Below are 16260 nucleotides of genomic sequence, written 5' to 3'. Positions count from 1 at the left end.
GGCCCCATTATATAGTAAATGACGTTTCTACCTTACCACTGAAGGGATTTGCTTCAAATTTTTACCACTTATTATACAACTAAGAAAAATTATCTCGTGGAGAAATTTAAAAATTCGGCCTCTAAGTTCATTTCTTTTGCAGTTGAAAAAATCATAATGTCGCTTTTCAAAAATAATATGCAAAATTAAAAGTAGCACAGAAAAGTGATTTTCACGACAAAAAAAATAAGATATATACAGTACAGTAGTTATATTACACTCTGTAAAAGTTTCGTTGAATTTGGGTTCAGTCTTCTTAAGAGGAGAAATAAGCATTTAGTTTTCAAAAGAAAGTAAGTTTTGAGAAAACAGAAAAACAAAAAAATTTTGGGACTCAAAAACCCTGAATCAGGATATCTTGAGCAAATTATCCTAATATCATTATAACCTGATAACCTGTTTTCTTTGACATGTCCCGTAGAGAGAATGGGATATTTTAGTTGGTCACAATTATATCTGAATAAATTTTTTCACACTTGTTTTACAAGCGTTATTTACAATTTGTCGTTTGCAGTGCCATACAAGCGATCAACAAAATTGTCCATGAACCAATCTGAACAATTTTTTTTTTAGCAATAATGTTTCAAGATATGTTCATTTACACATAAAATAGCAAAACTGTGTATAACTCAAACTTGATCCTATCCAGAATCATTCACAGACTTTTTTACATTTTTTACAATTTGTTCTCAGCACCATACAAGCGATGATGAAAATTGTCCATGAACCAAACTAAAGATTTTTTTTTAGTAATAACATTTCTAGATATGTTTGTTTATACATAAAGCAGTCTAAAACAGTGTATAACTTACTTGATCCTATCCTGAATTATTCATACAGATTTTTTTTGTCTTTTTTTACAATTTTTGGCCCACAGAGCCATACAACCGATGAACAAAATTGTCAATAAACCAATCTAAAAATTTTTTTTAGCATCATCACTTCAGGATATGTTGATCTAAATACAGAACAGTTGAAAACTGTTAACAACTAAAATTCGATAATTCCTCGAAATTCAGCAGTCGGTGCGCCCCTTTAAGAGTGATACCTAGTAATTTTTTTAAGCACTCCTGTGATTACTCAGTGCCTTCAAAATGCAAGACCTGGATTTTCTTTTGCCTAGCTAATATCAATAAAATCTAGAAAGATTGCCAAATCTTTTATTATAATAATAATAATAATAATAATAATAATAATAATAATAATAATAATAATAATAATAATAATAATACCATATAAATTTTCATAATAAAATTTATTATTTGGATACTTACCTATACAAATTAGGAAGAGGTTTCAAATACATATGGTTAGAAAGACTGCAATGCTTTACAAACATTAGTAATCAAGTTCTGACAAGGACATAAAGATATTTTCTGAAAAATGCCTAGAAGATCGCTTGAATCAGGAGCACTAGATCTGTGTTTCCTGAGAGTCTCAGTGCATCATGTAGATTTTTGTTTTGAAGCGAGGATGGCTTGAGGGTCCCAGCGACAGCTCTGGACCGCACAATACAAAAGGTTTCTTGCAGGAAACCCAAAACATTCTTACCTACTCTGGAATCCTTCTGGGTCTTACTGCTGCTAGAAGTTGGAAACCATTTTGGGAGCAAGGCCCTGTTGTATCGTGCAACAAGAAACAGCCTACTTGAAAAAACCCACTGTAATTCAGCCAGGATAAAATAAACCCCTGCGCCTGAGTCCAAAACCTCAAAAACTACAGTCAACTAACATTAAATACCTTCATGATAAGTCACCACCCTACTTATGAACATTCATGTTCGGAACATTCAGAGATACAAACACATGGGGTCACAAGTTAAAATTGTGTTTGGAGTGCTCCCCTTTGCCATCCTTAAGTTTAAAATTTGCTCTGTACACCTACTTTGTCTAGTAAGAATTTTTGCAAAGAACAGATGAACAAGAGGTAGAAGAAGAAACTGTTTCTTTTCTTTAACCCCGTCCCTAATTATTCTAAGTATTCTCATGATTAACTACCATGTATTCAATCATGAGAATGCTTGTTAACCCTTAAACGCCGACTGGACGTATCATACGTCGACTAAAATTGCCTGTTGGGTGCCGAGTGGATGTACCGTACGTCGACTACAAAAAATTTCAACCTTTGGTCAACTTTGACTCGACCGAAATGGTCGAAAAACACAATTGTAAGCTAAAACTCTTACATTCAAGTAATATTCAATCATTTACCTTCATTTTGCAACAAATTGGAAGTCTCTAGCACAATATTTCGATATATGGTGAATTTTTGAAAAAAAAATTTCCTTAAGTCCACGCGGTAACTCGACCGAAAATTTCAGTTTTATATATGAAAATATGCAATTTCATGTAAAATACAACAAAAATACAACCCATGGTTGTAGCTTTTATCAGTTTGGAAATATTTTCATATAAATCATAATGCCAAAAATTTCAACCTTCGGTCAACTTTGACTCACTGAAATGGTCAAAACGCGAATTGTAAGCTAAAACTCTTACATTCTAGTAATATTTAATCATTTACCTTCATTTTGCAACAATTGGAAGTCTCTAGCAAAATATTTTGATTTATGGTGAATTTTTGAAAAATCTTTTTCTTACGTCCGCCAGAAATTCTTTCACACGTTGTCGTAATGTTTGCACCGCTTTTATATTAGTCGTTACATAAATTTTATATATGGAAATGTGCGCAATTTCATGTAGAATACAACAGAAAATAACTCATGGTTGTAGCTTTATCAGTTTTGAAATATTTTCATATAAATCACGATAACTGCCAAAATTTCAACCTTTGGTCAACTTTTTAACTCGACCGAAATGGTTGAAAAACGAATTACAAGCTAAAACTCTTACATTCTAGTAATATTCAATCATGTACCTTCATTTTGCAACAAACTGGAAGTCTCTAGCACAATATTTCGATTTATGGTGAATTTCTGAAAAAAACTTTTCCCTTACGCTCATGCCGCAGTAACTCGTCCAACATCTCAGAAATTCTTTCGTCACGTTGTCGCAATGTTTGCATCGCTTTACATTAGTCGTTACATAAACTTTTTATATATGAAAATGTGCGCAATTTCATGTAGAATACAACAGAAAATAACTCATGGTTGTAGCTTTTATCCAGTTTTGAAATATTTTCACATAAATCACGATAACTGCCAAAATTTCAACCTTCGGCCAACTTTTAACTCGATCGAAATGGTCGAAAAACGCAATTGTAAGCTAAAACTCTTACATTCTAGTAATATTCAATCATTTACCTTCATTTTGCAATAAATTGAAAGTCTCTAGCACAATATTTCGATTTATGGTGAATTTTAAAAACATTTTCCTTACGCCCCTTGCAACTCGCCAACATCTCAGAAATTCTTTCGCCACGCTTGTCGTATTGTTTGCACCGCTTTATATTAGTCGTTACATAAACTTTTATATATGAAAATGTGCGCAATTTTCACACCATGTGAATACAACAGAAAATAACTCATGGTTGTATATCAGTTTGGAAATAATTTCATATAAAATCACTTATAAATAGAAAAAATTTGACCTTTTCGTCAACTTTAACTCGACCGAAATGGTCAAAAACTGCAATTGTAAGCTAAAACACTTACAGTCTAGTAATATTCATGGTCTAGTAATATTCAATCAATTAGCTTTATTTTTTAAAAAAAACAGTAAGTCTCTAGCACAATATTTCGATTTATGGTGAATTTAAAAAAAAATTTTTTACCGCCCTTATGCGTTTAATTCATGCATCATTTTGTGATAATATTTTCTGTGTTGCTTTGATCGTTTTACAATTTGTTATATACCAAAATCATCGCAATTTAGTGTACAATACAAAGAAAAAATAACCCGTTAGCTTTAACCGTTTTGCTCACAGTACGATTTGTATAAAATTATATGAAAATTTTTTTATCGCTGTCATATATTTCAATATTTATATATTTATAATATTTTTTCATTTTATAATGGTTTTAGCATAATAAACTTAAGGCAATGACAAAAAAAAGGAGCCAAAATGAACTGTTAATCTTAAAACTAAATGGGTACTGTGATTTTTTGAAAAACTTTTTTTCTGTAATTTTTCCGCTGAGCTAACTCCCAAACCATATGCTGGCATACTCATCCCTTAGGGAGACATTTTTGTAAACAGAGGCTCGGCTTAGAGGGTTAATATTCCCCCCTCACAACCTTATTGGGTACTAGAAAACTTCCTGATTTAACTCAATCTTTTTTGATGAATTCCCATTTTCTATAATTCCTCTTCCCAAAGGAAATGTTTAGTATGCATTTTTGTCAACAGATGGCAGTGTGCACTGTTTACTTTATGAACTTCCCGTGTCAGACGCTGCTTCTGCAAAATTCTCTCCAAATTCGTAAATTTCAAAGCATGGAAAAAATACTAAATTTTGAATGTCGCACGAATCTAAATTTTATTTTCTTCTCTCAACCTTTCTAACATCCAAATTAATTCTTCATAATACTGCATGATTTAAAAATACAGTGAAAATAGTATAATCTATGACTCCCAAGTTAACCTCCAAATGTAAACATCAAAAAAATTATGCACTACATATTAAAAACCAACTTACAAAATATTCTATATACAAACGGCTATCCAGAACATAACTTGTTTGTAAGTTGGGTATTGATTGTATAGGTACCTTTATGCTCCGCAAAATATCAAAACCTGGGATTTCAAAGAGCCTAAAAGATTGCTCTTTCTTCAGTTCAGGAAGACTTTATCCCCAACTAGTAGTAGACTAAGGGCTTTCCAGTTTTCCGACACGAATCTTAATACTTAAGGTGGTGAGTGGCAAAACCTGAATTGCACTTATACTGCACCACATTTATCAAATCCTCAAGCAACAAATTGTCATAAACCTAAATGAAATCACAACTGCTCTTACGTTATTAATGTTTACCTTCAATAAAGGTACAAGGTATGGAACTAGTTTCTCATGCGCTAGCCTAATCAATACCGTACATCAAAGAGAACATTTGTGACATTCTAGGTTTCTAAAACCATAAAACAAATGGCTAACTTTGCCTCCTCCAGGCTTAACCTCTGACAAGGATATTCTAAGTATTCTAAGGGCACAAAGCAAAAGGTTAACTTTGCCTCTTCTAGGCTTAACATCTGACAAAGATTTCTAGGTTTTCTGAAACCACAAAGCAAACAGTTAACTTTGCCTCTTCCAGGCTGAACCTTTGACAATGACATTCTAAGTTTTCTAAAACCACAAAACAAAAGGTTAACTTTGCCTCTTTTAGGTTTAACCTTTGACAAAGACATTCAAGGTTTTCTAAAACCACAACACAAAACGTTGACTTTGCCTCTTCCAGGCTTAACCTATCTGAACAAATTTTTATTGCTCTAACAAGACAGAGAAGTGTTTCCTTTACTTTTCCACCAAGGAGGTTAATTTCAACTACTGTTAGTGCCAACAAAATGAGCGTTTCACAGTAAATACTTCAGTGGAACTCATTCCAGAAGCTCAGGATTGGCAGGTAAATTTAGAACTACATCTAAATTCCAAGGAGGGAGTGATACCGAGTTCAAGGAGCTTCAATCTCAACTGACCCTTAGCCAGATCCAACTGCACCTGATGCAATACCAAGGAAAGCATAGAGCTATACCCCTGAAAGTAAAAAGCAAAAATCTCTTACTATATTTAATAGAGGGGAGAAACTTTGACGTTTACAGAGGTATGGATGCTCAAAACTCCTCTAAAGGAGCACATGGAGAAATACACAATCCCGTTTCTGATACAAGGCCACATTTGTTTCTCCACTTGATTGAGGACAGAATCAGTGATCCTTTTGAAAATCCCCTTACCGAGAGGAGACAGTTGAGCATCTCCAAGCTGTTAACCCTTAAATGCCGAGCCTCTATTTACAAAAACGTCTCCAGTGCCAGCGGCGTTCGGTGAGTTAGCGCCAGCGGAAAAAGTTTTTTCAAATAATCACAGCATGCGCTTAGTTTATAAGATTAAGAGTTCATTTTTGGCTCATTTTTTTGTCATTGCCTGAAGTTTAGTATGCAATCATCAGAAATGGGAAAAATATCATTATCATATATAAATATTGAAATATATGACAGCGCAAAAAATTTTTCATATAATTTTATACAAATCGCTGTGAGCAAAACGGTTAAAGCTAACGGGTTATTTTGTTTTTCTTTGTATTGTACACTAAATTGCGATGATTTTGGTATATAACAAATTGTAAAACGATCAAAGCAATACAGAGAAAATATTATCACAAAATGATGCATGAATTAATAACGCGATGGACGTAAAAAAATGTTTTTTCAAAAATTCACCATAAATTGAAATATTGTGCTAGAGACTTCCCGTTTGTTGAAAAATGAAGCTAATTGATTGAATATTACTAGATTGTAAGTGTTTTAGCTTACAATTAAAAGTTTTTGACCATTTCGTCGAAAGTTAAAGTTGACCGAAGTCGAATTTTTTTCTATTTATCGTGATTTATATGAAAATATTTCCAAAACTGATAAAAGCTACAACCGTGAGTTATTTTCTGTTGTATTGTACATGAAATTGCGCACATTTTCATATATAAAACTTTATGTAACGACTAATATAAAACTGTGCAAATATTACGACAACGTGACGAAAGAATTTCTGAGATGTTCAGCCGAGTTACCACGCAAGACATAAGGAAAATGTTTTTTCAAAAATTCACCATAAATCAAAATATTGTGCTAGAGACTTCCAATTTATTGCAAAAATGAAGGTAAACGATTGAATATTACTAGAATGTAAGAGTTTTAGCTTATAATTGCGTTTTTCAACCATTTCGGTCGAGTTAAAAGTTGACCAAGGTTGAAATTTTGGCAGTTATCGTGATTTATGTGAAAATATTTCAAAACTGATAAAGCTACAACCATGAGCTATTTTCTGTTGTATTCTACATACGAAATTGCGCACATTTTCATATATAAAAGTTTATGTAACGACTAATGTAAACGATGCAAACATTACGACAACGTGATTTAAAGAATTTCCGAGATGTTCGCCGAAGTTACCGCGCGCAGACATAAGGAAAGTTTTTTTTCAGAAATTCACCATAAATCGAAATATTGTGCCAGAGACTTCCAGTTTGTTGCAAAAAATGAAGGTACATGGTTGAATATTACTAGAATGTAAGAGTTTTTGCTTATAATTGCGTTTTTACCATTTGGTCGAGTTAAAGTTGACCAAAGCTTGAAATTTTGGCAGTTATCGTGATTTATATGAAAATATTTCAAAACTGATAAAAGCTACAACCATGAGTTATTTTCTGTTGTATTCTACATGAAATGCGCACATTTCCATATATAAAACTTTGTGTAACGACTAATATAAAATGGTGCAAACATTACGACAATGTGATGAAAGAATTTCTGGCACGGACGTAAGGAAAAGGTTTTTTCAAAAATTCACCATAAATCGAAATATTGTGCTAGAGACTTCCAATTGGTTGCAAAATGAAGGTAAATGATTAAATATTACTAGAATGTAAAGAGTTTTAGCTTACAATTGCGTTTTTGACCATTTCGGTCGAGTCAAAAAGTTGACCAAGGTTGAAATTTGGCAGTTATCGTGGTTTATATGAAAATATTTCCAAACTGTTAAAAGCTACAACCATGGGTTATATTTTGCTGTATCTTACATGAAATTGTGCACATTTTCATATATAAAACTTTATGTAACGGCTAATATAGAACAGTGCAAAAATTACGACAAAATGACGAAAGAATTTCTGAAATTTTCGGCCGAGTTACCGCGCAGGCGTAAGAAAAAAGTTTTTTTCAAAAATTCACCATAAATCGAAATATTGTGCTAGAGACTTCCAATTTGTTGCAAAATGAAGGTACATGATTGAATATTACTAGAATGTAAGAGTTTTAGCTTACAATTGCGTTTTTTCGACCATTTCAGTCGAGTCAAAGTTGACCCGAAGGTTGAAATTTTTTTAGTAGTCGACGACGTACGCCCACTTGGCACCCAGCAGACAATTTTAGTCGACGTATGATACGCCCAGTAGGCGTTTAAGGGTTAACTGTCATAAGTGGAAGTTAGTGGAATCACATGGAATTTAATAGTTTAGTCAATTTCTCCTTACTGGAAGAATATGAGACACATCCACCAAGAGAGGTAGAAAATCCAAAATTCATTCCCTGTGAGGCTACTAGGGCTCTATGGGAGTCATTGAGCAATTCTCATACTCGAAATTTGTTCAATACTTTCCTTAGAATAGATATAGGGGAGAGGCTTACGAGTCTGAATCAGGCCAAACTCGAAGAAATGCATCCACCTCTCAAGCCTGCAGGCCCTCAAAGGAGAAGTAGCAGACTGGTCATTCCTGTTCATCCGCATGCTAATAAGTCCACAATTGAGCACTCCTCTAATTACACAATGACTGTGGGACTCATGGATGTTAAGACCACTCCATAGGCAGGTTTGTTCTCCATGAATCCTCAATTGCCAAAAAGATTGTCCTTCCATGGAATGAACTAGAGAACCATTGCCATGTGGTTCATTTTTGCCCCAGGAAGCAGTGCCACAAGTGTGAAATGCCTTACGAAACACCATAGAGTGGTAAAAGACACCTGGGAAACCTTGAAGAGACATTAGGATGGTGGAAAGGCTGTCAAAGGTTCCTGGTAGGATTATCCCTGAGAGCTCAAGCTCTTGGCTCTATGGAAGTGTTTCTACAATGCAAACACATGGTCAGAAACTGAATAGTAGCAATGATTTAATTTCTGACCATGCATTTGCATTGTAGAAACTTTTTCAGAGAGCCAAGGGTTTCAGCTCTAAGGGATAAACCTACTAGAAACCTTAGATAGCCTTTCCACCACCCTAATATCTCTGTAAGGTTTACTGGTGTAGCTTTTACCATTCTATGGTATATTGTTAGGTAGTGTCACAACAATTATCATAACTCTTCATTTTATGTTGCAAGACACACGGGAAAAAAAAAACCTGGACATAGGTTTAAGAATAAATTAGTCAACTCATAGTTTTGCCTGGATGTTGGTTTAAGAATAAATTTAACTCGTAGTTTCGGAGTCCCTCCTACAGAACCTGGTGACAATGATGGTCCTGGATTACTTCAAAGTTTAATGAGCATTTGCTCTTAGTTGCAATCTGAGACCACACTGTAATTATGACTGATTATTCTGACAAATTCTCCATATTTCTTAATCAAGAAAGCCATTATTGTGCAGGATGCTTCCTTAACGGCTAAAATTCTTCAAGAAGCCAGAAGTGCCTATTTGTCTTATGAGAGATTTTGAAATTCTACAGAAAATCATAATGCACAGAGACTGAGCCAGGTGAAGCAACAGACCCTTGGTCTTAGGAATACCGTCAACAGAATTGCCAAACTTGAACCACTCAACTCAGTAGAAAAGATTTCTTGCTCCTAAAAGACACCACCCGCCTTTGAGCAACAAATTCCTAGTGAATACTTAAAGCACTGTACATGAGCCAAAACAAAGCGCCTTGAACAGCAAGACCTTCCCTGCAAATACAGGTATTACCCTACTTACAATGGGGTTAGGTTCCAAAAAAACCCATAGTTTGTTGGAAAAAATGTATCTTGAATATAGCCTAGCCTACACTAGGGTATTCAGTACCATCTATACATATATGATAGCCTAGCCTACACTATAAAGTATACTCTATACATATACGGTATAGTAATTATCAATATCAGCTAACTCTGAAGGTTCAGGCAGATTGACTTATGATAACTCAATACAAAGAGAAATTGAATAACAAGAATTAGCTTAACTTACACCATGGTATATTGTATACATATACGGCAGCCTAGCCTACATTATACTGTACTCTACATTCACATATTAATATCGTATTATACAAACATCAACATAACGAATACAGTGAACCCCAGATTCGCGAGGATATCGCCCACAACCCCCATAAATAGCTAAAAATCCAAAAATACTTAAAACCCCTCTAAAACACTTAGAACTGCCCATTTTGATAGTTTAAACACAGAAAAACCCTGTAAAAATGCATATACCTGGTTTTTTTAATAGTTTTATCACAAAAGTGCATTTATTCATGAAAATTATATGAAAATACTGTAATTAGTGAATATTTCTCAGTGAAAAATACCGAATGGGCGATTTTCATGAATGATAGCTAGATATGTTCCACAGGGAAACCGGCCGAATCAGTGAGTCAAGTGAATCATGAGAACGCGAATACAGGGGGTTTACTATATGCATTTTTTCCGTGGATCTTTTAAAAACTTATGCTTTACTTCACTGTATCCAATAATACTTTATGTATTCGCATATTGCTTTTGTATTTAAAATATGATCATAGCAATTAATGTTTTGGTCTGGAAATATTTAACTCAGTTCAGAGCACTTTTCTTGCTTCTAGTTAGCGTAAATGAATCTCTAGATACTTTATTTATATGGGACAAGGTTATTTTTCGTTATAAGAAGTGTTTTTAAGTCAAAATATAACTTAAATACGTCTCACTGTGAAATTAATTTAGCTATTTTTATCGTTAATAGATGACCTTGGCTGTTGGGGCACGTTTGTTTTGTGTAAAAATCAAGATTCCGTTAGCTTTTTCACTTGATTTCATCATAATACGAGCTTTACGTATTTATTTTTTTCAGTGTGAAAACAGCAGTAATGTGTGTTTTTTCATGACCAGTAGTTTTAATGAAATTACTTTTTTCTCCAATTTTATTTATGGTCGAGTTTCATCCATGTTGCCGATGCACGATAATTTATAGTCATTAGCAGCTTGAACATTGTTTTCTCAGCTTCAACTATAACTTGCAATATGTTGCCCTGCTGATCTTTTCTCCATAGCGAATAAGGGTATAATCTAAAAAATATATCAGTCCTATTTTACTTAAAAGTCATTTGTAACATAACTACGATAATTGTTTACTATTGGAAGACGGTTGAAATACAAACAAAACAGCTGTTGTTATCCAATTCGGTTGTTATTAGCAAAAGAGCAATTTCTCATTTGGATGTTTATGGCTGTACACATTTACGCAAGAGTACAACGTTACTAACAATACTTATATCATTCTCTTTTACTTTTTACTAGAAGATGGAATAAAAAGACGGAGGAAAAGAAGTTGGTCCATTGTAATTTGGTCTCTCTTGCTTCCTGAGTGTATGCTGCTGCCTGTGCCAGCACGAAATTTAAAAATATTTTCTAAATATTGTCTTATCATTAACTGCTAACCCCATCGCAAAATCAAATTATCGTAACTCAAGCACTACCTGTACACATCAAAGGAACTTGTGTGACTGAGGATCTATTGGCATGAGGAAAATGCATCCTGTGTGTCCATCGATACATCCAACATCTCTTTTGGAAAGACACTAAAATCATGCTGCAAAAAACCAAAATGAATTGGCACAGATACACAAAGTTTTTCAGTCTCAAAACTTCCAAAACTGGGTGCCCATCTCCTGTTGCTTATGACAATAGGAAAAAGTTGGAGGTGAAATTCTCTAATTACAATCTCCTACTGAAGAATAAGATAGTGCTTCTGCTAGCGAAGATATGAAGTAATGGCTATATAAGACTAAGTCAGTGGAGGGGAAACTAAGTCTTTCCAAGCATGCAAGAAGGCCTGCAATTGGCCTCCTACCAGAGCCTGAGGGTTGAATGGATGGATCCCCAGAAGATAAAAAATACCCTGTGATTTGAGGTATGACTTATGCCAAAATACCCCATATCACCTTATAAAAAGTTGGCTTAGATGGCAACCTGAAGGAGAAACCAAAACAGCTACCATCTACTAGGCAGGAGAAATCTTTGACGACAGTTAGGAGCATAACAGTTCTCAGTTCTTCAAAACAGTGTTAGTAAAAACATGAGAACATTTCTCCTGAAGCATCAGAAAAACCCTTAACCACACAAGTCAAAAACCTCTTAACAATCTTCCTTGCTGAAAACCCACTGGCACCAAACTCTCTTTAAGCTGGTGCCATAAACCTTCTAAGCCGGCACCACAAACACTCTAAGCTGGCACAGAGAAGAGGCAGTCATACCGAGTATAAGTTCAGGGAAAGATAAAACTCCAACAATCTAGACAGAGACCTGGGCACCATACTCCTCCTCAGCAGGTCCAAAGCACTTGTCAGTCTCAAGAGTATGTCCACTCAAGGGAAGGAGACAGGCAAAGAAAACCAAATTTTCAACAGAAGATGGTTCAAGCGCCGGTAAAGTGCCTGTATCATAAGAGGCAGCTCTCTGCGACTTCAAAAACCCAAAATGAAGCACTGGCAGACTTAAAAGAAGCTTTGTGTCCCTGAGTACATGAAAACTTACATTGAAGGAGACAGCTTGGGCTCTCCAAATACTTAATGGGCACCAAATACTTGAAGATAACCGAGACCTATTTTCTACATGGCATCTTTACTCCACTAAATGAGGATAAAGTGAAGTGCATCACTCCAGCAAACACCAACAAACCAAAGGAGATTCCTCTGATTCAAACTCTTCTTCCACCAGAGGAGGAGTTAGGGCAAGTGACAGCAGGCGACTACCAGCAACGAATCTGTAACTCAATAAAAGGGAGACGGAAATGCAATCTTATAAGACTCACCTGAGTCAACACAAGTTGGCTGAGCAAAAGAAAACAATGCATCATCAAGCGCCATAGAAAACAGGAAAGGTTGGGAGGAGATGAGATGTGTTATCAACAGACTTGAGAGTATTCCCATATAACGCATCCTTAGAAAGCTAAGTACCTAAAATAATATCTAACTTGGAAACAACAGAAGATACTGTAACCATGGTAGGACTGTAAAGAGAAACATTAATATAGGCAGAAGGAGGACACTTGCTGAAAGCCGAAGAAACAGCATGTAAAGAACGGACAGGTGCATTTTGAGGAGAAAGGGGAACAGCAGACAGAAGTTTTAGAATGAAAAGTAACTGTGGATGAGATTGTTTTAACAATCAATTGAGTCAACATAACCTCAGAATAAGTTCAGGCAGTCCCCGCTTATCAGCGGCATCAGTTAATGGCGTTTCAGTTTTACGACACTTGGCTAATGACGTTGTTAACCAGATTTTCAGTGCCAGTAAGCGATTTCTGGCACTGGTAAGTGTTTATCGGTGTTGGTAGGTGCTTTATTGGCGTCTGTAAGTGATTTTCAGCGCCAGTAAGTGGTTTATTAGCATCTGTAACATTCTTAACACAGCTGGCAGAGAACAGATGTATTAGACAGTCATCCGGGGTCAGACAGTTGATCTTTTGTTTGCATGCCGAGTCGCCTATCAGTGCAGAGATATCAGCTAAGTGCAGAGATATCAGCTATCTTTAACAGTAATTAAGATTCATCTAAAATAAGAAACAAAGGAGGTCCAGACAGACAAAGTAAATACTCAAAGTGCAGCTGCAGCAAAAGATTGAATTTTCTTCACTCTTGTTAATGCATTTTGCCTTTGGGTATCCTCAGCACTGAATGAAAGACATCAGTCTACTCCAGTATATCATAAAGTAAGTCTGAACGATGCAAAACAGGGACAACGCACACTCTACAATGTTCTCAACCAGCTCCAATTCCATGAAACAAAACCAAGTACTCCTTTCATACATAGTGCACAGATGGGACCCATATCTGACTTATGAAATACTAGGTGCAATTACAAATTTCAACGCAATTCATTTATGAAATGCTAATTGTATTTGACAACATTTTTTTTTTACTGATATACCATCATCATGATCGTAGCTATCTCTCTAAAAATGATTCGCTACCTGCACAAAACCCATCCACCACACAATGACTGAGACCCTCCCAGCAGTACAGTAATTCAAATAAAACACAGCAATCAATCAACAGATGATCATAAAATTTGTTTACTTACCTGCTCTATAACCTATACAGTTTGTATTTTCCATTTCTAGAAAATACAACACTGCAAAAATGAATTACATACCTGCTCCTAAACATTAAAGTGAACATCCAAAATTTATGAAAAACTCATAGGCTAACTAATAAGTTACAAGAGGATAAGCTACATCTGAAAAGGAAGGTCATCATTCCACTACTAAAGTTCCAATTTTTCCTGCTTTTTGGATAAACCTCAACCTACACAGTTGGAAAGTAGGACTCAATATCAAATTTACCGGTTTGCAAAACTGGCAAACATTATAATCTTAAAAACAGTGTTACAATGATTTATATAATCACAAGAATTTTAAAATTGTTTTTATGCAATAAATTAGTCCAAATTTTTTAAATTGATAATTTTCATGATAAAATTAATTACTTGGATACTTACCTACTATTAAATTTTGCTTTATCTTTGCACCTTTTGGCGCAATTTGGCATTTAAAAAATCAAAATATGCTTGGCTAACCAGCCTGACCTGTCACTATAGTTATTTCACCAGGTGTTGGAATGTTTACGCTTCTTGTTTAGTATTTTCTTCGACCACCCACTAAGATGTGGGAGCTGGGTGAGTTTCACTTAAGTAGGTAAGTATCCAAATAATTAATTTTATCATGAAAATTATCATTACAGGCGGTCCCCGGTTATTGGCTGGGGGTTCTGTTCCGACAAAGTGACGATAATCGAAAATCGCCATAACCGAAAATCGGCGATTTCTGGCACCTTTTGGCATTTATCGGCACTGATAAGTGCTGAAAATCGCTGATTTTCAGTTATCGGCACTAATAAGCGGAAATCAGTGCTGAAAATTGCCGATTTTCATCACTAGACAAGCCCCGAAAAACAGCATCGCCAATAACCGAGCCTGCAATAATCAGGGACTGCCTGTATTTGGAATGAATCTTACCTACTGCTAAAGTTAGCTGACTACCACACTGAATGAGGACATTCCTCCCTGATGTGTGATCCTTACTGGCAAGTACTGTCGCCAGATGTTGGAACCACAACAGGGTACAAGGTCCTTGTAGTAAGACTTGTCAAAGGATCCTTACAGGGCAAAATGGACTCTGCTTCGCAGAGTGCTGGTGACTCCTGTGCCTAAGTTGAAAGCTCATAACTGACAGTCCAAAACTACAGACAACTACACCATCAGATAGTACGGTGCACTTCTATGCACCAAAAGTGCACCTTCATGTTCCCAAAATTCAATACTGGGATTTCTAACAACTAATGATAAGACAGAAAGCTATGTTACTATCATATTTGGTTCAGGAGAAATAGCCCCCACTGCAATGAAAAGACTAAGGGCTTAATACCTTTAGGACCCCAATTGGGATCTCCGGGCATCTGCCTACCAAACCAAGATTGCCAACTTTCACCATGCACAGTTGGGAAAGGGAGGCTTCTGTACGACGCCATCAATGCACAGTGAATACATCCGTGAGGTGCATAATGAAAATGCGAGAACTGAGCTATCAGCTCGCTAACGCACTCTAGATAAGTAAATGGCGGAAAAGGAACAGCCGCTTATGAAAAGGAATAATTGACACAAGGTGATGAATACGAGACAATAAAGAAGAAAACTGGGTAAGAGGGTTATCATCCGCTTGGGGATAATGGGGGGGGAGAAAACAGCAGAACTGACATACAGCTCAGAACTACTGAGGCCAACATAATGTGTTTGCTTTCCTAACTCTACCATCTGCCTACATCGCAATACACTCTCCAAAAGGGATGGAAAGGGAGCCAGCCAATGTTGCCAACTTAAGGAGAAACTGCTATGTTTAGCATATTTCAGGTTGTCACAGTTGGCAACAATGGGGGCAATGAATGCGAGAGATGAACTCCGAACTCACCCGGAGATGCTCGGCGCTGAACCCAAACTGGAAAAAAATGGTAGAGAGAGGTGTTGAAGGGCACAGAACCTTGGTCCAAAGACATGCCTTAGTTCCCTGTTGCAGGAGACAACCAACCAACGCAGGGCAGTCCCGAGGGCGGGCTACAGACAGATGCCAAGATTCTGACACCTTCTCTCTCGCGGGAGAAACCAAAAAGGTTGAAAATTTGGTGGGGGGGGGGATCTTGGCCCTAATATTTTCAATTGAAATCCTGACTAATAAAAGAATATATGTCAATTATCATTTTTCTCCTGAACCAAATAGGGAGCAAAAGAAGGTGGAGCAGAGAGAGAGAGAGAGAAACTAATCCAGGGCTAACAAGCACGCAATGGAGAAGCCACACTGGAAGATAAAAGGAAAAGAAAGAGTGGGCTTCTGGTGTCCTATAAC

At 35.9% G+C, this 16260-nt stretch overlaps 1 protein-coding gene across 3 annotated transcripts in view; it reads right to left on the bottom strand.

The window, feature by feature from the left end:
* LOC136851292 (maternal B9.15 protein-like) overlaps window positions 1-16260 on the bottom strand; it is a 48400-nt gene that overhangs the window by 8770 nt on the left and 23370 nt on the right. The gene's annotated exons all lie outside the window — the stretch shown is intronic.

The sequence above is a fragment of the Macrobrachium rosenbergii genome, chromosome 23 (genome assembly GCF_040412425.1).
Source record: "Macrobrachium rosenbergii isolate ZJJX-2024 chromosome 23, ASM4041242v1, whole genome shotgun sequence".
NCBI classification, from domain to species: Eukaryota; Metazoa; Arthropoda; class Malacostraca; order Decapoda; family Palaemonidae; genus Macrobrachium; species Macrobrachium rosenbergii.
The sequence above is the reverse complement of the archived record's forward strand: the minus strand, read 5'-3'. Positions and strand labels throughout refer to the sequence as shown.